This window comes from Lutra lutra, chromosome 5 (genome assembly GCF_902655055.1).
Source record: "Lutra lutra chromosome 5, mLutLut1.2, whole genome shotgun sequence".
Taxonomy (NCBI): Eukaryota; Metazoa; Chordata; class Mammalia; order Carnivora; family Mustelidae; genus Lutra; species Lutra lutra.
Window position 1 is genome coordinate 19234600 of NC_062282.1, and position 21069 is coordinate 19255668.

Below are 21069 nucleotides of genomic sequence, written 5' to 3' on the forward strand. Positions count from 1 at the left end.
TAAATATTAGATACCTAGAAGACCTCTTTATTTATATTCTATATGTCTCTACCTGACAAAAGTTAACTTCTGAACAAGGGCACAAGCTTTCAGCTTTTATTTTCTTGCCTGGGGTAGAACACATTGGACAATCTTGGAAATTTATAACCATGAAATGAAATAAGAAATCATGGAAAATATTCCAAGCTATTTGTCAGATTATGAGGTATGAATCTGAAAGAACAATTTAGACAGAATTAAGTGATATTCTACTTTTCCATGACAGAGCTATAAAAAGCACATCAAACAAAAACATGTAATTCATAGCACACTAAGGGCTTATATTTTTTATATCATATTTATCTCCAAAGTATCAATCATTCATTGTGGTGGTAAAAAAGACATTGTCAAAATATAGATGTGTGGTGTCTACCACACTTCTAATAACACCCTCAATTTGATTAATATGCTATCCCAGGGTTCTAACCATGGATTATTTTCTAGGATGACACTGATTTTCATTATCAGATTTGTGCATTATTATCACATGTATACGACTTGAAGAAATACAGGATAAAGCTGTAAACATATAACACTTGAGTGTATCAATTCGACAGCGTCAATGAGAGGTCTGAGCTGCCAGGTTTTGATGTGGTCAATTAAGACAATAAGACAAACTAAAATTAACAATTGAGCCTTTATTCAGTCACGGCAAAGATGCAAGCAAGAAACCAAAAGAGAAGTAATGGCTTCTTCAATGTTCCTTCCCCACCCCCCCAACCCCCACAAATCAAAGGGTTCGCTATATCAATGCAGATAGGGTCAGGGAATGGAGTCCTTGACTATGAGTTTTGGGCTGAATTTTATCTGAGATGACAGGGGTTAACTGTCACATATCTCTCATTATTTTTCAGGCTATATCATGACTCTTCACAGGATGGTCATAACAGGACTTCCTAATCATAGCAAGAGGTGTTGTCCCAATGGACAAATAAGTATTTTTGAGCTTTTGCTGAGGTCATGTTTGGTCATTGACCAAAACTCTTTGTGTAACAATTCAGCTTAAGAGGTGGAGAAAAAAAAAAATCATACCTTTGGTAGAAGAGGAAAAACTGAAGGCATTTTTTGTTTCATCTACCAAAAAAATAAAAAGACCACTTATAGAAGATCAGATCTAAAATTATTTAGCCAGGATAAGAGGGATGATGAAGAAGTTAATAAGAACTCTCGATTGTCACCAGCAGAGAAGTGAGTTTATATAAAATCAATGCCTAAAGATTTATCACTCCAAGTGAACATAATTTTGTTTATGCAGAAGGAGAAAAAAATCAGCAATTCTCTTCACTGTCAGGTAAGAGCCTTTTCTCAGTAATTGTCTATGTATACCTTGAGTTCATGAAGCAAAAGGAAATAGATTAAGTCCCAAGACCTTGCTAGATTCCCTGATTTTAAAGTTCAAGAACCTAACAGGATTCTATACAGCTTAAAAAAAGCCCAGAGCAAATACAAACCACTGAAAGCTTAGGTATTTATTATTAATCCCTAGAGCCAGTGGAGATAAAAATGTGAAAGCTCTAATAGTTCTTGGGTTTGGTTGAATGTGGGCAAAATACACTTTTATAATTTCTTTGTAGAGTCATTAGAAAAACTAAAGATTTAGAAAGATTATACACTATGACTAGCAGTCATTCCGATTTCTCATCCTTTGAAAATTTGAATAGGAAAAACTGAGCACTTGGAGTACTATTGTTTTAGATATAGCATCTTGCCATTTAATCTTGGCTTTTGTAACCATTAAATATCAGTACATTGTAGCACATATGATAACTGAGTTTCTCTTTCATCTTTAGAAATGAGTTCAGCATTTTCTTACAAACACAGTCATTTCTATTCATAAAATTTGCATATTCTATTCGCAAAATTACTAGATTTAAATTAGATGGCACAAAGGACTAGAGTCTGAAGGCCTTGATATTATAACCCAAATATGCTCTGTGCTTTTGCTTTCTTCTATATGGTATTTCTCCACCACTTTGCACTTCATAATTGCCATTTGGAATGCTCTTCCAAGTGAAATATGAACAGAAATTTTATGTCTCCCTTCTTGGCTGAAAGTGGGAGAGGCAGTGCATGGGCTGCCATGTTTTCTTCCCATCCCATTTCAATGGAAGCACTGCAAAGATGAAACATCTTTTATTCTGGTTACTTGAGCCACTTTGGTGCTCAGATACTGTTTTCCTCACTTACCCCTCCCCCCCATACCAACCTTAGTTAGAGACATAATTATGATAGAGAAATAAATTTTCTGGATTAACTCCCTGGGTTTTGGGAGTGGTTTGTTACCACAGTATATCATACCCCATCTTGACTAAAAGAGACATTGGCATCTAAAAGTCAGGTGTTGTCATAACAACAACAACAATAACAACACAACAGTTGGCTAAGAAATTCTTTTGAAGTCGGGAAGAATGGTGAACAATATAATTCAGTGGCTTTTATCTTTCATAAAATTGTCACTATTGATAACTAGGAAAGTGGATAAAATGCTTAATAAACTTGGTAAACTTACAAAGTTAAGACTGGAAAATAGGAAATTATTAGTATGTGTTTCTATGCTTGGCAAGGTAAGACAAGAAAGAGATAAGTGTTCAAAATAATTGGGTCATGTCTAACAGTGTTGAACAGGACTAGAAAGTATACACACATTTCAGGAATTATAGAGCAAGCAGCAGCAAGTACTACTCTACGAAGATAAGTAAAATATAAAATGAGTATTTTTTGGAGCAACTGATTCATAAGGCAAGAATTAAATCAATAATTCGACCTTTACACCCACTGTTAAAATGCCTGTATTGATTATGATGGCATACGATCAATCCTTTCACATGAAAAATATGGTTCAGAGGAAAGTTATTAAAAGTGTGGCTCTCCCATGGAAGTCCATAGGCCCAAATTATCCAAAATTAAGTCAAAAGATATAAGGACATGATGCAGGATGCCTAGGTGACTCAGTCAAATGTCTAACTCTTGCCTTCAGCTCAGGTCATGATCTTAAGACTGTGGGATCTAGCTCCATGTTGGGCTCTCTGCTCAGTGGGAAGTCTGTTTCTCTCTCTCTGTCTCTCCTTCTGCCCCTTCCCCTGCAGGCCTTTGTTCTCTCTCAAATCAATCAATCGTACCATTTTTTTAAGACATGATGCAGTAAGATATAAAATTCCAAGGAAGTAGTTCCAGTAATATCTAGGAGTGTGACTATTGATTGACTCTGGGAACAGACGAATCAAAGAGGGGGTGCAGATACTTACTTGTCTGTTTTGTTTATGAGTACCCAAGTCAAAAAAAGCTGCATCAAGACATAATATAGAGGTCACTCTTTATTTTCATCAGATGTAGAGACTATGTACATTACCCAGATTATAGATTCCAAGCTTGTGGATCCGAGTGGATAAAGGGTGAGTTTCGTCCTTGGGGAAAGGGTGAGTTAAACTTTTGTAAGACCAATTTAAAAACCACCATGTGACTTGATTTGATAACTTAATTTCTAATGAAAATTCTATATTCGACCCTGAGTCTATGAGCCACTGTCCGACTCCTATGCCCACTCTCAGTGACAATGGGAGCGATCAAGGATGCATATGGGTTTTTATTTTTACTTTTACATTACTGCAAAATAAATTTATTTGAAGATACACTGTCGTATACAAGGTAAGAGGCAATTTGCAATCCGAGACTGAGCTTGTCTCTTAAAAAAGAGCTTGTCTCTTAAAAAAAGCACAACTTTGTGTCTGCTTTTAACCCTGAACATTCCCGAATCACAAAACAGCTGATTGTTTACAGAACAAACTCAGCATCTGTGTCCAGCACAGGGAACCCAAGCTTCGGGCTCCGGGGGCCTCGGCGCTGCAGCGCTCAGGCTCAGGACCACCTGGCTCACGCCGCTGCGGCCTTAGGAACCGAGAGGTTCTGGCGCCCCCGCTCTTCTCTTCCTTGGAACCATCCAAAGGCATGAGGATACATCCCAGGACCCGCCACCTGAGGCAGGGGTCTCTCCCCAGTTTCCAGGAGGAAACAGGATGGACTCTCGCATGACCCACTGCTGACCCAACAGGGTGGGTCCTCCCGACATTCCGCCAGCGGCCCGCCTGCGAGGGCCCCAGCGTGGCGCCCTCGCCAGGGCCTTCCCCAGCTGCCTGCGCAGCCCGGGAAGAAGAAGAAGGAGAAGCGAGTCTCGTGCACGTGGCAGCGCCTGCCCAGGCCACAGCAGCTACCCGAGGCTCTTGACTGCAAAGCGTGCAGTGCCCGGGGGCTGCTGACGTCATCACGCACAAACACGTGCGGGCGGGTGGCGCGCGCTCAGCCTTCCAGCCCCGCCCCCCTGACGCCGGCTGCCCCGAGCGCTTCTTCTTGGCCTGAGTGCCCGGGGCGTTTCGTGGCCACAAACGTCTGCGTGGAGCCAACCCCTGCTGCTTGGCCTGTGTCTGCAGAAGCGCCAAACTGGCAGCTCCGTGAACATCTTCTGGGCGTGATCCGTGAGCAGGTCCTGGCAGCCGCGGTGTCTGAACTCCCCTGGGTGTCTCCTGAGCATTCGACGCTGACCTTGCCGCCCTGCTCTTGACCTACTGGGTGACCTGGAGGTGCCCCTTTCGGAAGTTCTCCGGGACCAGGTAGGCCTGTGGGGCAGGGCTCAGCCTGGGTGTTTTCGTGGTGTATTTTCATGCAAATATATATTACAAATCCGGTAACTTCCATAGGATGTGGTATAAATCGTGTTTCCACTAATGTAGTATACGCATGTACATATTACGTACTACATATATGTAGTACGTAATCCATATATGGGCAAGTTCATATACATATACACATATATTATATCATATTTTACGTATGTAATACATATTTTAACATAATGTACATTTATATAATATATAATGCATATATAATTTTGTATATATGCATTATGCATATATAAAATCTTTCTCTCTCTCTGTGTATCATATTACTATCTACAACGCAGAACACCTACTTCTTCCTTAAGCAAAATAGAAATTTTTACTGTGCTATACCATGAGATTGGGGCTGATTGTGACCACAAGTTATTATTTGATGATATATTATATATTATATATCAATTATTATTTTTATCTGTTCACCACCTTTAAGCAAATCTCAAATTCACCAACCCTCCTTGTGCATGTTCTAATTGAAGAAAATAATGGCTGTCCTTCCTGTGTATATGAGATGATGCATGTGGAATTTCCTTTTATGTTTAATGCTTTGAAAATTATCTTATTATTTTAGAATAAGTCATTGAGAAGAGTAAGAATGTAGAAAAGTGAAATCTTAGAAATAATCAAAATTTCAAAAATTCAAAATTTGTTACAGTTCTTATAAGAACATTTCCCTAAACTTCATAATCTTAATTTATAAGGTTTCTCTTATAAATTCCCTATTGCTGAGCAATTTAAAACTAGTAGTTAATCTTTCATTGATTTCCTACTAAAAGGAAAAAAAAGTTGCAAAATAATTCTGTATACAAATATTCAGCTAGCCATATTTTTATTTTTATTTTTTTTTAATTTTAAAAAGATTTATTCACTTATTTTATAAGGAGGGAGGAGCAAAGGGAGAGGGAGGAAGAGGATCTCAAGCAGACTCGCTGACATGGGGCACAATCTCAGGACCCTGAGATATGACATGAGCTGAAGTCAGGAGTCGGACACTTAAATGATGGAGACACCCAGGTGTTCCTAAAGTCATATTTTTAAATAAAAGATAAGGTATACATCTTTATTTCCAGATACAAAAAGCATTATTTAAATATGGGTACATAAATTGGAATGCAGTATCATTGTATAAATATCTTCTAAAGATCAGTTTAGTTTGTTACCAAATTTACTATATAAAAAAATTTAGGTAAAAAATATAATATTCAAAGTTGTTCACAGTACTAATCCCATACTCCTAGCTATTGTGTATAATATTGATTTCTATATGTCTGACATTTTCTCCACACAGGAGAAATTATTTTGAATCTGCAGAGAGATGTTTTCCTAGTTTATTATTACTCAGATATATTTCTTAAGCATTCTTTGTTTCATGTTGAAAACAAACAACTAAAAGTGTCTCTTTTATTTCTTAACTCTAACCGGTAATTCTAATGGACAGATACCAATTTTTCAATAACTTTCAGAATGAATCACATATATTTATATATTATACATATTTATATCTAATATATCTAGTAATATTTTATAACGTCAGAAGTTCAGAAATTGAAGTAAAAACAATGAGTCACTGAAATAATAATTAGTAAAAATTTATTATGCACACACCAAAAAGACAGTTTGCAAACCAAGAGCACTCAAACCAAAACATTGGATGAGGTTCTGAGATATATTGTTATAAAGTAACATGTAGTGAGAAGGCAGTGACCATTTATTCTTCATAGAGATTGACTCTTCAGAATTTTCTTAAATGATAGGGAATTGGTCAGTGGTTACCTCAGATCACCCTTGGGGAATAGTTTGTTTTGCTTATGATTTCTGGAGGCATAAGCAAGAAATGACTGGTTCAAGTTAGTCTTGCAAAATATGCTAAACACTAAGCTTTGTTTGTATGACTGAACTAGTTTTATCAGCTCAGGGAATTTTCAAGGCTGATCTCTTTTTATGTTAGCTATGTAGGTGTATATATATTAGCATATGGTGAATAATCAAAGAAGCAGGTTTGAGTAAAGTTCTTCCAACTCCTAGTGGTGGTTTTAAACAGTTTTACTTTATAGGGAACATAATCAGTAGACAAAGAACAATGTAACAATCGTGGGCATTCCACTGTAGACTAAGAACAAAGTAACAATCTTGGACATTCCACTGTTTAATGGTCAGCGTCTGATTCAGTGCATAGGAGCACTGTGGGTTCTACTGCGCACAGTTTCCCCACAGCCCTATTCTTCAGGCAGAATTCTTCAATTCTCGGTCTGAAATTGACGTGACTAAGAAAATTTTTTTTTTCTAAAAGGAAACACTCTATTTGAAAGAATATAAATTATATTTTTCAAAAAGTTATGTATCAAGATCCATGCAATGAGTCTTTAGTAAATTAAAATTTAAATTCTATAGAAAGTTTCTGGAAGAAACTTTGGATTTCCTTCTATTCCTTCTAGACACACATAAGATTTCTTTATGCTTTAATCTTGATAAAATGAAGTGGAAAACTTAATGCTCAGGAAAAACAGGTCATAACTCCCCCTCCCAATTTATAAAGTCCAGATTGTGTTAAAATTGAAAAGGAAAATATTTGCTTAAATGTTATCCACAGCGGGTCTTTAGTACTCGGGATATTTGATTCCTAAAGGTGACAGTTTTAGACCCATTTCAGTCTCCTTTCAACAATTTCTTTCCTTAGAAAATTGAATCACTGACAGCTCTTTTTCAGAAGCTGGCTTTAGTGAACACTCACGAATCAGCTGGCTTTTTGGACTCCCAGTTGAAGTACAGTGTAATCAAGCTACTTTGCATCTGTGAATGCACTCTGGCGTTTTTCACAGCTACAGTTCTTTGTCAAATAATCATTTCCTATAATAAGGGGCAGGGTGTAAACCTGTTTTTCAATAATTTCTCTATCTTTAGATATCTGATTTTTTTATAGCATGAACTTGAAGTCCTGATGAATTTTGTAGAGTGTGTTTTCAATTAGGTATTTGATGAAAAGAAAGTGAAGCTTAATGGTGGTATATTGTAAAGTACTGATTTGATAATCTTTCTGGCACATTTTCTTCTCTCCAACGTTTTCACTAAGGAGTATTTCACTCTAAAAATACACTACTTCTCCACCTTACCTACAAAAGTTATGTGTTCTATTAAAAGTTAATTTATGGGTACTATTCAAACATTTAACTTCTTTTTTTTTTAATTTTTAACTTCATGTCACAATTTTCAGAAAAATTTAAATCATGTTGTATAATTTCTGACTTATTTAACTCTGGTCAACTTCTTATGAGAAATATGATAAAAACTGAGATCTTATTTTGCATATGGTATAAAATAGCAGTCCAGTTTCATTCTTTTGCATGTAGCTGTCCTTTTTCTCAACATATCTACTAAAGAGACTATCTTTCCCACATAGTATATTCTCTCCTCCTCTGTCATAGATTAATTGACCATATATGTATGGGTTTATTCCTGGGTTCTTTATTCTGTTGATCTATGTGTCTGTTTTTCTACCAGTACCATACTGTTTTGATCACTATAGCTTTGTAGTATAGCTTCAAATCAAGGATGTGTGATACCTCCAGTTTTTTTTTTTTTTTAAGATTTTATTATTTATTTATTTATAGAGAGATTGAGCATGAGTGGGATGAAGGGCAGAGGGAGAGGGAGAGACAGAATCTCAAGCAGACTCCATGCTGAGTGTGGAGCTCAACAAAAGGCTTGATCTCATGACCCTAAAATCATGATCTGAGCTGAAATTGAGTCGGATGCTCAACCAACTGAGCCACCCAGGCACCCCTCCAGCTTTGTTCTTTCTTCTCAAGATGGCTTCGGTTATTCAGTCTTTTGTGTTTCATACACATTTTAAGATTCTTTTTTCCAGTTCTGTGAAAAATGCTATTGAAGTCAAGCAATTCCTCTTCTGGGTATTTATCCAAAGGAAACAAAACACCAGTTCACAGAGATAATGCACCCCTATGTTTACTGCAGCATTATTTACAATAGCCAAGATCTGGAAGCAACCTAAGTGTCTATCAATAGATGAATAAATAAAGATGTGGGGACGTGGGGTGTGTATAGAGAAAGATAGTACATACTTAAATAAAATTATTTTTATTTTATTTTATTTTATTTATCAAGTGATAGTAGGTGTCATATGAACCTATACAGTGGACATGAAAAGCCATGTACTTACTATAGTGCTTCATTAACTCTACAGCAATGAGGAGGCAATACATTCTCTTCTCTTCACCTTTTTCTGGTTATTAAATTTTCAAATTTATGTCAGTTAGTATATCATATACTAGTCTTTAGAGAAATTTTTCTGAAAACTTAGAGACTCTTAATCTCACAAAACAAACTGAGGGTTGCTGGGGTTGGGGGTAGGGAGAGGGTGATTGGGTTATGAAAACTTATTCTTAAGAGAAATCAAAATGTATGCTATCCAAGGAGAGAGATAACTGCTTTAAAAATACTAATCTAAAATACATAATTGTTATTAACGCTAGAGGTTATTCCTTTTAAATTCTGCATGGGTTACATTTAGTATGCATAATTGTATACTACAGAACACAAAGCTATGATTAGATGGATTCTCCTGCAGTATGATATGTTGATATATTCTATTTTTAACTAGTCCTATAACTTAATTATCTAAAGGAAGACAAATCCCTAAAAAATAGTATTTGCACTGTATTTTTAGAACCATCTAATGACAGAAACTCAAACACTGCTTGGTGCCTAAGATAATTTTCTGTAAAATTGCAAAATTTCATGAAGTAATATACTTAGGATCATACATTTTAAAAAAATATATCTGAATGAAGAAGTAATGTATAATAAATAGAAAGAGTAGGAGAATTCAGTAAAATTCATTTCATCCAATATTGATTGATCTGAGCTTCACAATGAGATTAATATTAAAGAGTTAGCAGAAAATGAAGTAGATATACAGTCCTGGATTATAATACAATAGTCAAAAAACCTAACTCCTTCCATGTCACTTATTTAATACAAGAATTTCTCTCTTCATCTCAATTTCTTGATCCAGTTTCAATACAGATAACTTCTGGGAAGTAATAATGTTAATAAAATCTCTGTTGTGATTATTGTTTAGAGTAAAATTAAATGTTACATGAATTTTAAACTGCAAAGGCACTATGCAAATGTCAAGTATGCATAAATTGACTAATTTTTAGAAGGTGTACCAATCTGGATAGTGGTATAGAGGCTTAGTATTTTAAACTAAATTTTTAAAGTTTCCAAAATTTTTTATTCAATTTTAGTCACCTGTATAAAGTTATTCAGATATCTAAGTATTAATTCAAAGGATTACTTATGATTTGATAGCACAGGCACTGTAAATTACTTTTTTATTATTTCCTGACTCTGGTTGGAAAGATAATGAGGGAATACAAAATTGACTTAGAATTGTGAATGTCTTTTTAGAAGTTTTGGAGGGAAAGGGGATTTGTATTTAAAAAAAAAAAACAAAAAAAAATAAAAAAAAAACAGATATCAGTCCAATTCTTTATCTACTCTCCCACTTTTTTCTGTATATTATACGTGAACAAGAATTTATTTTGCTGGTAAACTCCTATAATTGACTATCTGAGCTGCAGTAGATCTCTAATCAAGGCAGATTACTGTTTTTGTGACCTTGAATAGTTTATTTGACTCTGTAGCTATTTCTCTTGAACTGGAAAATTAAATCTAAGTAGAACCTCAGTGCCAAACAGATGCTACCTTTGGCTCGAATTGTCTTGGGTAAATTATAAAATAATAATTAATAACTAAGAGCCAATGCCCAGAAATTATGCAGGCATATCCATTACCTCTGTACATAAACAAAATCAATTTTCATTAAATATGTTAATTCTGCACAGCATCACTATCAAAGCTTTGCCAATGCCTGAGTAGGCATTATGCCTTATTTTCCAAATCAAGCAAACCATTTTTCATTATTTGTTTTGATTATCTTCAATATGGCTTATCCTAATTGTGTTGAGAACAGGTGCATTTGTGTTGCTAAAGAACCCAAAATAACAGTCTGAATATAAACCTTTTATATGCCGTGTGGAGCAATTATTTCATAGGGATGCACTGTGGGAAGTATTCTGCTGATAGCAACCTTAATGTAATTACAGGCCAAATGAGGAATAAAGAGGAAGCAGGAGAAATATAAATTACTATTTCCAACAGCATCTTTTAGTTGACTGAATAGATGGTGATTTGTAGATATTTGAGAATTTTAGAATCAAACCACGGACTATTTAGAATTTATTCCTGCTCCGCCTATATTCTTTTTCAGTAAAATACATTTTACAAGAAATTATTTAATGTTAGTCTTAAGTTAAATATATTTATAAGTTTTGCATAATTATACATTTGCTTACTTTAAAATGTGGTGGCTGTATAACCAAGCAGGTAAAACTGAAAGAAGATTCTAGCACTTACTAATGGTAATCAATAATTGTTCATTATTGATTTGAGTGACAGTAACTGATCTAGCAAGTGTTCAGTTATTATTAGTGTGATAGTATATCTCATGTCAAACTTATGTCAATTATATAAGCTGACGCTAATACTATTTACATCTTAAAAACAAGGAAACCGGGAGTACCTGGGTGGAACAGCTGGTTAAGCATCCGATGCTTGGTTTTGGGTCAGGTCATGATCTCAGGGTCATGAAATCAAGCCCTGTGTTGGGGTCTGCACTCAGCATGGTGTCTGATGGGGATTCTCTCTCTCTTTCACTCTCTCTCCCTCTGCCCCTCCCACTCTTGCTCTCTCTCTCTCAAATAAATAAATAAATAAATAAATAAATAAATAAATCTTTGTTTGAAAAAACAAGGAAACCAAAGCTGGTCTAAGCAAAGTAATTTGTCTAAGGCCAAACATTTAGTAAATTAGTGAAAGAAACTTCAAAAGTCTCTCTCAAAGCAGCAAAGTCTGAGCACTGCATTCTGTGTCTACTTATTTGTCAGGGTTGAGTAATATTGTGTATCATTAAATAGTGCATATTGTTCAGCAAGTAAAGATTCCTGAAGCAAATGTTTAGATTTTTGTAATCTCTTACTATCTTACCAGTTGTAATTTATTTTCCACCAGAAAGGTTCATGTGTTATAATATATGTTTTAAATATATGTATTAATTAGAATGATAATAGGAAAATATATCCACTTAATTATATATACTATATGGAGACAAAAATTATCAAATAACAGAAAAAAATGAACATTTGAAGATGCGTCTCAATACCTGTTTCTGTTCCTTCTCTTCTGCAAAATAATATGCCATGCCAGTAACCTAATTAGCTAATTTGAATTTTACAGAGTTTCTTTAATTTTGTATGTCAGGGTTGCAATTAAGAATAACATATATTTGACACAACATGTTTATTTAATATCATTCTACATACCACAGATGTAACCTACTCAGCTCAGTAAAAGATTTAGAAATTCATATTTAAAGAAAAATAAGATACAGCCTTTTTTTACTTTATCTTTGTTAAGTACTTATGTTGGCCAAGGGCAGTTAGAGTCTAAATTGCTCAGAACTCTGTATAAAATAACTTGTCCAAAAGTTTTATATAGTACTACATACACATCTTTTGAGTTTGTTTCATATGAATTATGTCTTTCTTGATTTTTCCCCCTCTGATTCATCAAGTATCAGTAGGTAATGAAACTATAATTCTGGTATTTCTGAAATAACTACAGGTTGTCATGGAAAGTGCAGAATTCCATTTTATTTCAGAGGTCATATTTACTTTTACACTTGAATTCAAATATATCCAACCTCAAATATAGAAAAAATGTTGTAACCAACATATCTAAATATTCATGATTCAGTACATGATGTACTATCTCATATGTACTAATATGGGTACAATCCTAGTAGGTAGCATTTATTATTTAACATACGTCAGGAATTTTCAAATCTTTAAATCTTCAAAATCACCACAGATGAGAGAGAATTTATTATCCCTATTTTATTGATGAGGTCACTGAAACTTCAAAGCATTACATTTGTGGAACTTTGAGCACTCTGTCCTGACAAGCTCAACACTCTGTTCTTGGAATCATTAGCTTTTATTAATTTGCACAGTTGTCCTACACAGTGTAACACATTTTGGTCATTTCTATCATGGTATGCTTAAGAATTTATTTTACTGAGTTTATAATTTCCTAGACATGCTATTATCGGACAGAAGTAAAATGTATTTATCTGATTATAAATACCTTATTTATTTATTTTTAAAAATATTTTATTTATTTACTTGACACAGAGAGAGATCACAAGCAGGCAGAGAGGCAGGCAAAGAGAGAGGAGGAAGCAGGCTCCCCGCTGAGCAGCAAGTCCGATGCGGGGCTCGATCCCAGTACCTGAGATCATGACCTGAGCCGAAGGCAGAGGCTTTAACCCACTGAGCCACCCACGCGCCCCATAAATACCCTATTTATAACTCCAGGTAAGTAGTAGATCATAGAAAATGGTTTTATCACTTAGTAGTTTAAAAAAAAAAATAATTGAAACAGTGAGAACAAGTGTTATTCACATTCCTTTCTACTTTTTTTTTTTTTTTTAAGATTTTATTTACTTATTTGACACAGAGAGAGAGAGCTAGAGAGCACAAGCAGGGGAAGGGCAGGCAGAGAGAAGCAGGCTCCCCACTGAACATGGAGCCAGATGATAGTCTCGATCCCAGGACCTTGGGATCATGACCTGAGCCAAAGGCAGATGCTTAACTGACTGAGCCACCCAGTTGCCCCTCTAGTGTTACTATTATTATTATTTTTTAAAGATTTTATTTATTTATTTATTCTAGAGAGAGAGTGAGCGAGCATGAGCAGGGAGAGGAGCAGAATAGAAAGGGAGACAATCTCAAGCAGACTCCATGCTTAGTGTGGAGCCTGACACAGAGCTCGGTTTTGTGACCCTAAGGTCACAGACTGAAATCCAGACTTGGTGGCTTTACCAATGGAGCCACCAAGGCACCCTATACTGTTATTAAATGGATCTGTATTCAAAAAATATATTTTGTTAAAATATATAATGGCACAGGACATAGTCAATGAAACAGTATTGTTTATTAATTTTTAGCATGTGCTAAACACTGATCTAGAAATGCAGAATCAGTGGAAATTAAAGTAACAAAAGTTGCTGCTCTCAAGAGGTTTCCCTTTTGGTCTGGGGAATACATAAATAATTTTAGGTAAAAATTAAAGCTAAGTAATCATAAAAAATAATTAGAAGATTGAGACATGGACACTCAAAAGGAGATGATGTATTTGGTAATGTAAGACTAGATGCTTTAACAATGGAATTGTTTGGCAAACGTGAATTGACTAGGTTTTATGACAAACTCAAGCAAGAATTTGTGTCCAAGCTGATCTCAGTAAGAATACAAATAGGAAGCTGAGAAAAAGTAGAGAGAGAGGTTGAAATTTGACCCATACAATTTAAAGAAGGAGAAAGACATTACCTGAGAATAAAATACTAGTAGATTCAAATACAGTATGAATAGGGAATAAATGGGAATATATGGGTCATTAAAAAGCACTCTCTTTTAAGCACTTGTTTCTATGTGTAAATAATCTTTTACCCCTGTATTAATTCAACACATGCTGTGTTCAAACCTTGCTGCTAAGGCAATGGAATCAATAAGGCAGACCAGATTACATACTTTATGAAGTTTATTGTCTGATTGGAAAATAGAGCCAAGAAACAACTACTGATATATGCTTATGAAATTACTAGTGCTATGCAATGAAGTATGAAGTTGAAGAACCATATGATAATATCTACCATACTTTAGGAGTTTAAGAAATTGATGATTAAGCAGAAACTTGAAATATGTATGTGAATTGTCAATCGAGAACAAGTACCTCTGGGTTGGAAGTGCATGTTCAGGATCCAGGTATATAGAAGAGAAGATGCACATTCTTAAGTTCATGTGACTGGAGAAGATTGTGTTAATAAGTGGGATAAGATTCAGGCAGAGAGCTGCAAGGGACAAGGTCATAGAGGGCTGACAGGCAACTGAGATACAGAATTTATTTTAGTTGAAGGAAGCAAGCGACTAACATTGAAATTTGACTTTTAACACTCCCTCTCTCGTGTGTGTGGATATTGGGTTATATTGTACATAAATGATGGTGGGAAGACCCATAGCAGAGTGTTTTGCTCCGCTCCGTTGAGACAAGCTGCAGATTAGGAATCATAAATGATGTAAATATCACCGTCAAATGTGACCTAAAGTGAATAATTTTGGTTTCAGGGTTCTCCTGTTGTGTTTGGCTTTTGTTTTTTGTTTTTGTTTTTGCTTTTGTTTGTTCGTTTGTTGGTTTTCATTTAATGTTCGCAACAAGGAAGTAATAATGTTAGAATTATTTACTGTGGTTAGCAAGCTGTGACGCTTTTGAGTTCAAGGAAAAAAATACTGAAAATAACTGACCAGTGAGATAGGCAATTTAGACATGTTGAAGGGGAGAAAAGTAGATATATTCAAGAGATATGGAGTACGTAATGAGTAGACTTTCAAGATAAAAATGTTCAAGATGCTGCAAAATTTTGAGTTTTCTAACTTCAGAAATATGGCGAATGATTATAATTTTTTCCGTTGTGTTCACTCTGTTTCCCAAGCACTTAAAAGAGTGTCTGACACAAATAAATAATCAATAAGTATTTTTGAGCAAATAAGTGAATGGATGAGTGGTATAATTTATTGAGATTATGAACAGGAAATGCAAATACACAGATGTATATACTTTTTACATCAATGTGGTTTAATATTATGGTTATAAGGATGATACAAGGTTATCATAAATGAAATCTGATGAAGAAAGATGGCATGCTAATAAATTCAGTATAAAGTAATAACTAATATTGTGAAGTTAATTACTATTTTTGTAAGTGTCAATTCTTCTGAGGTATCATCTTTCCAGTTTTACCTAATGTCTTCAGGCAAACTTTAAGCAGCTTTTCCACTTTTTAAAATTCCTTTTTTAAACAACTGCGATGATTAATTCTAATTGTCAACATTTCTGAGGAAAATGCTCAAATATTTGGCCAAATGTTCTGCATGTTTCTGCAGGAGTGGTTTTGGTGAGATACACATTTAAATCTGTAAACTTTGAGTAAAGTGGATTGTCCTCCATAATGTGAGCGGGCCTTGACCAATCAGTTGAAGGCCTGACTAGAACTCAAAGGTTGACTTCTCTAGCAAAAGGGATTCTCCAGCAGATTGCCTTGGACTTAAACAGACTTAACAGCCTTTAGGCTTCCCCCATCAGATTCTGAACTCACCAAGCCTCTACAACTGAATGAGCTTATTTCTTGAAATAAATTTCTTTCCATACATATGTATATATATTTATATCTATCTACCTCTCTACTGCCTATGTGTCTATCTACCTGTACTTCTTTTTTTTTAAATATTTTTATTTATTTATTTGACAGAGAGAGAGATCACAAGTAGGCAAAGAGGCAGGCAGAGAGAGAGGAGGAAGCAGGCTCCCTACTGAGCAGAGAGCCCGATGTGGGCCTCCATCCCAGGACCCTGAGGTCATGACCTGAACCGAAGGCAGAGGCTTTAACCCACTGAGCCACCCAGGTGCCCCTACCTGTACTTCTCATTGGTGCTATTCCTCTGTGGAATACTTACTAAATCACTAATATAAACTCAGATTCCAGAAGCTCTATCACTTTAAAATGAAGTCACATCTGTATGTGTCTGTTTCTAAAGATGGGAAGGTGGACAGTGTATGATATATGAATCATTCCATATAGCAGAGAATGAAAGAATATTGGAAAGGTGATAACAATCTCAGTCAGGACCAGAAAAAAAAAAAAAAAAAAAAAAAAGAGAGAGGAAAGAAAAGGAAAGATAAAAGTTGCTTAAGAAACACATGGGGAGGATGATACTGACATTGGTGTTATAAATTCCTTCCCAGCAATACCACAGATGGTTTTTGCACTCAGGCTGTACTGTGATACTTAGGAATCTATCACACCGGCTCTGACCATCATCAATGATCCCTCACTTGACTTCCTTTCATGGTACCCTATGGGTGACTTTGTAGGTAAATATATCTAAGGCATTTTATTTCATATACATCATGATCTAAATCTCTTTTTGTAGAGTAAAAAAGTCATTGAACCATGGTTTACTTATGTTGTACTCTGATGTATTTTGTTCTAGGAAATGCTGCAATAATTCATATTTTCTTGTTTTGCTTTCTTAAAGTCCCAAAGTGCTGGACAGTGCTTTGCAATAGCCTCTATATTTCGGCCATTACACAGAACATCAATCCAATTTTGTACACAGTCACTGTACTTTTCCTTTCATCTCTGATCAAACTGCAGGCTATAAATACAAATCAAATGGCAAAGGAAAGACTGTGCTTTTTTGGTTGATAAATTCCAAGCAATTGATGAGCCTTTAAATGCAATTTGTTTATTTTTCCTTCTCCTTTACTTTTATATTTTATGTTTTTTTTTTTAAAGATTTTATTTATTTCTTTGACACAGAGAGAGACAGATCACAAGTAGGCAGAGAGAGAGGGAGAAGCAGGCTCCCCGCTGAGCAGAGAGCCTGATGTGGGGCTCGATCCCAGGACCCTGAGATCATGACCTGAGCTGAAGGCAGAGGCTTAAACCACTGAGCCACCCAGGCGCCCTATATTTTATGTTTTAAATGTTCATATAGTCATCCACTTAATTTTGAAGTGAATCTTAGTCTTATAATTATACTTTAAATTGCTTATTAATGTATAATTAACATACAATATTATATCAGTTTCAGGTGGACAACATATTGGCTCAACAATTCTACACATTACTCAGTGCTCACCATGATGATTGTAGTCACCGTCCCTTTGCTGTTCTTTTCATCAGCATTACTTATTGGTTTTATAAATGGAGGTTTTACCTCTTAATCCCTTTTATCTATGAAATTGTACATTTTAATTGAGCTAAATTAAAAAAAACTTCATGTAGTAAAAGCCAATTGATATGAGGTAATAATGAAATGATTTAGGTACACTAAGATGCTATGATAAGGTGATAGAGAGGATAACTGAAAGGAGCAGCTGTATTGGTAGTTCATAAAGTTTAATATACATAAGAATCACCCAATATTATTAAAGATTATTAAAATTCAAATTGCAAATCAGAAGGCTTGGGATTGTGCCCTAAGTTCTGAATTTCTTACAAGTTCCTGGTTGGTGCTTATGTTCACAGATCACATTGTGAGTAGCAAAGAGCTATAGAGCAATATAGTATAGCAGAGGGTATAGTATAGTATAGTATAGTATACAGTATAGTATAGTAGAGGGTACTACCATTGGAAGCTCCATTTCCAGATGAGGAAGCAAATGCATGGAGATAGTCTTCACCAAAGTCTTAGAGTCTTTGCCATTGTTAATAGTTATATTCTCTCTTCTTATCACTAAGATATTACTAATGAATTTTGTCATAGTTCCTCACAAAGTTAAAGCAAAACAAAAGGAACTATTACCAGATGATGACTTGACCTTGGTAAAAATTTCAGTATGCTGTAATACATACATGCAGCTATAATGTTCTGTTATAATATTATATGCTTCTTTTAATAATTTGAATCACATTAACTGATTCTGAATACATGTTTAAACGAAAGACCAAATGTGATACACACCAACATATCTATCACTTATGAAAGTCATAAATGATTTGAAATTCCGTAAGATAAAACCATAGAATTTTAACCCACTGAGCCACCCAGGCACCCCAAAACCATAGAGTTTTAAGTCACAGATAAAAAAATCTTAATTTTTTCATGCCATAAATATTATTTTAGGTCAAACTTAGATCTAGTCTTATACTTGATTGACTTTTGAAAAAATAATGTACCTATGGATCTGCTTGAGAAAACAGAGTTCCAGGAATTTGGGTACGCCAGCCTGAGCTCTAATGTATGAGATTATTCTTCCACCTCCCTGCAGAGATCGTCATGATGAGAAGGTTCCCTTCTGTATGTCTTTAGTCCATTCCATGTGATGGTCACAGTTTTGCAATGAAAATAATTAGGTTCATTTCGATAAATGCAGAAAAAGCATTTAACAAGGTACAGCATTCATTCATAATAAAAACCTTCAACAAAGTAGGTTTAGGGGGAATATACCTCATAATATAATAAAGATTGTATATGGAAAACCCACAGTTAACATCATATTCAATAAGGAAAAACTGAGAGCTTTTCTTTTAAGGTCAGGAACACTCTCAACACTTTTATTCAACATAGTACTGGAAGTCCTAGCTGCAGCAGTCATACAACTTAAAAAAAATAAATAAAAGATGTTCAAATTGGTAAGGAAGAAGTAAAACATTCACTATTTTCAGGTGACATCGTACTATATGTGGAAAACCCTAAGGACTCCACCAAAAACCTACTGGAAATGATAAATGAAGTCAGTAAGGTCACAGAATACAAAATCAATGTACAGAAATCCATTGCATTTCTATACACTAATAATGAAGCAGCAGAAAGAGAAACAAAGAAAATAATCCTATTTACATACATCCAAAATAATAAAATACCAGGAATAAACCTAACTTAGGAGGTGGAAGACCTGTACTCTGAAAACTATAAAACATAGATGAAAGAAATCGAAGACAACACGAACAATTGAAAGATATTCCATACTCATAGATTGGAAGAAAAATGATCGTTGAAATGCCCATACTACCCAAAGCAATCTAAAGATTTAGTGCAATCTCTACCAAAATACTAATAGCCTTTTCATAGAACTAGAGCAAACAACCCTAAAATTTATATAGAACCACAAAGAACTCCATGTAGCCAAAACAATCTTGAGAAAGAAAAACAAAGCTAGAAGTATCACAATTTCAGATTTCAAGTTATACCACAAAAATTTGTAGTAATCAAAACAGTATAGTACTGGCACAAAAATATACACATAGATCAGTAGAACAGAACCCACAATTACGTGGTCAATTAATCTTCAATAAGGGAGGCAAGAATATGCAATGGGAAAAAGGCTGTCTGTTCAACAAATGGCATTGACTGGACAGCAACCTACAAAACAATGAAACCCGATCACTGTCTTACACCATACAAAATAAACTCAAAGTGGATTACGGACTTATATGTGAGACCTGAAGCCATAAAAATCTGAGAAGAGAACATAGGCAATGGTTTCTCTGACATTTGCTCCAACAACATTTTCTAGATATGTCTCCTAAGGCAAGGGAAACAAAAGCAAGCGAACAAACAAACAAAAACAGAACTGGGACTACAGCAAAATAAAAAGCTTCTGCACAGCAAAGGAAACTATCAACAAAACTAAAAGACAACTTACTGAATACGTGAAGATATTTACAAATGACACATGCAATATTATCCAAAATATATAAAGAACTTTGCAACTCAACACCCAAAAATTAAATAATCCAATTAAAAATGGGCAAAAGACATGAACCAGACTTTTCTCCAAAGAAGACATACAGATAGATGCCCAACAAAAAAAATGAAAAGATCATTCATCATCAGGGATGTATAAATCAAAACCACAATGAAATATTACTTCACACGTGTTAGAATGGCCAAAATCAATTACACAAAAGAACCCAATAGGTACTGACAAGGATGGGGAGAAAAAGGAATTCTTGTGCATTGTTGATGGGAATGAAAACGGGAGCAGCCACTCTAGAAAACAGTGTGGAAGTTCCCAAAAACGTTAAAAATAGAACTACCTACAATACAGCAATTGCACTACTGGGTATTTACCCAAAGAATACAAAAACACTAATTCAAAGGAGTACATGTACCCTAATGTTTATAGAAGCATTATTTACAATAGCAAAATTATGGAAGCAGCCCAAGAGTCCATCATCTGACGAATGGATAAAGAAGATGTAGTCTATATCTATCCATATCTATATCTATATTTATATCATCTCTATCATCTGTATCTATCTAACAATGGGATATTATTCAGCCATAAAAAAGAATGAAATATGGCCATATGCAGTGGCATGGATAGAGCTAGAGAGTATAATCCTAAGCAAAATAAGTCAGAGAAAAACAAATGCCATTTGATTTCACTCATATGTGGAATTTAAGAAATAAATGAATGAAGGGGAAAAAGAGAGAGAGAGAGAGAGAGAGAAAGATATCAAGAAACACACTCTTAGTTATAGAGAACAAACTCATGGTTACCAGAGAGGAGGTAGGGTAGGGAACGGGTTGAATAGGTGATGGGGATTAAGGATGGGGATATCTTGTAATGATGAGCACTGGGTAATGTACGGAAGTGTTGAATTACTGTTTTGTATACCTGCAACTAATAAAACACCATATGTTAATTAACTGGA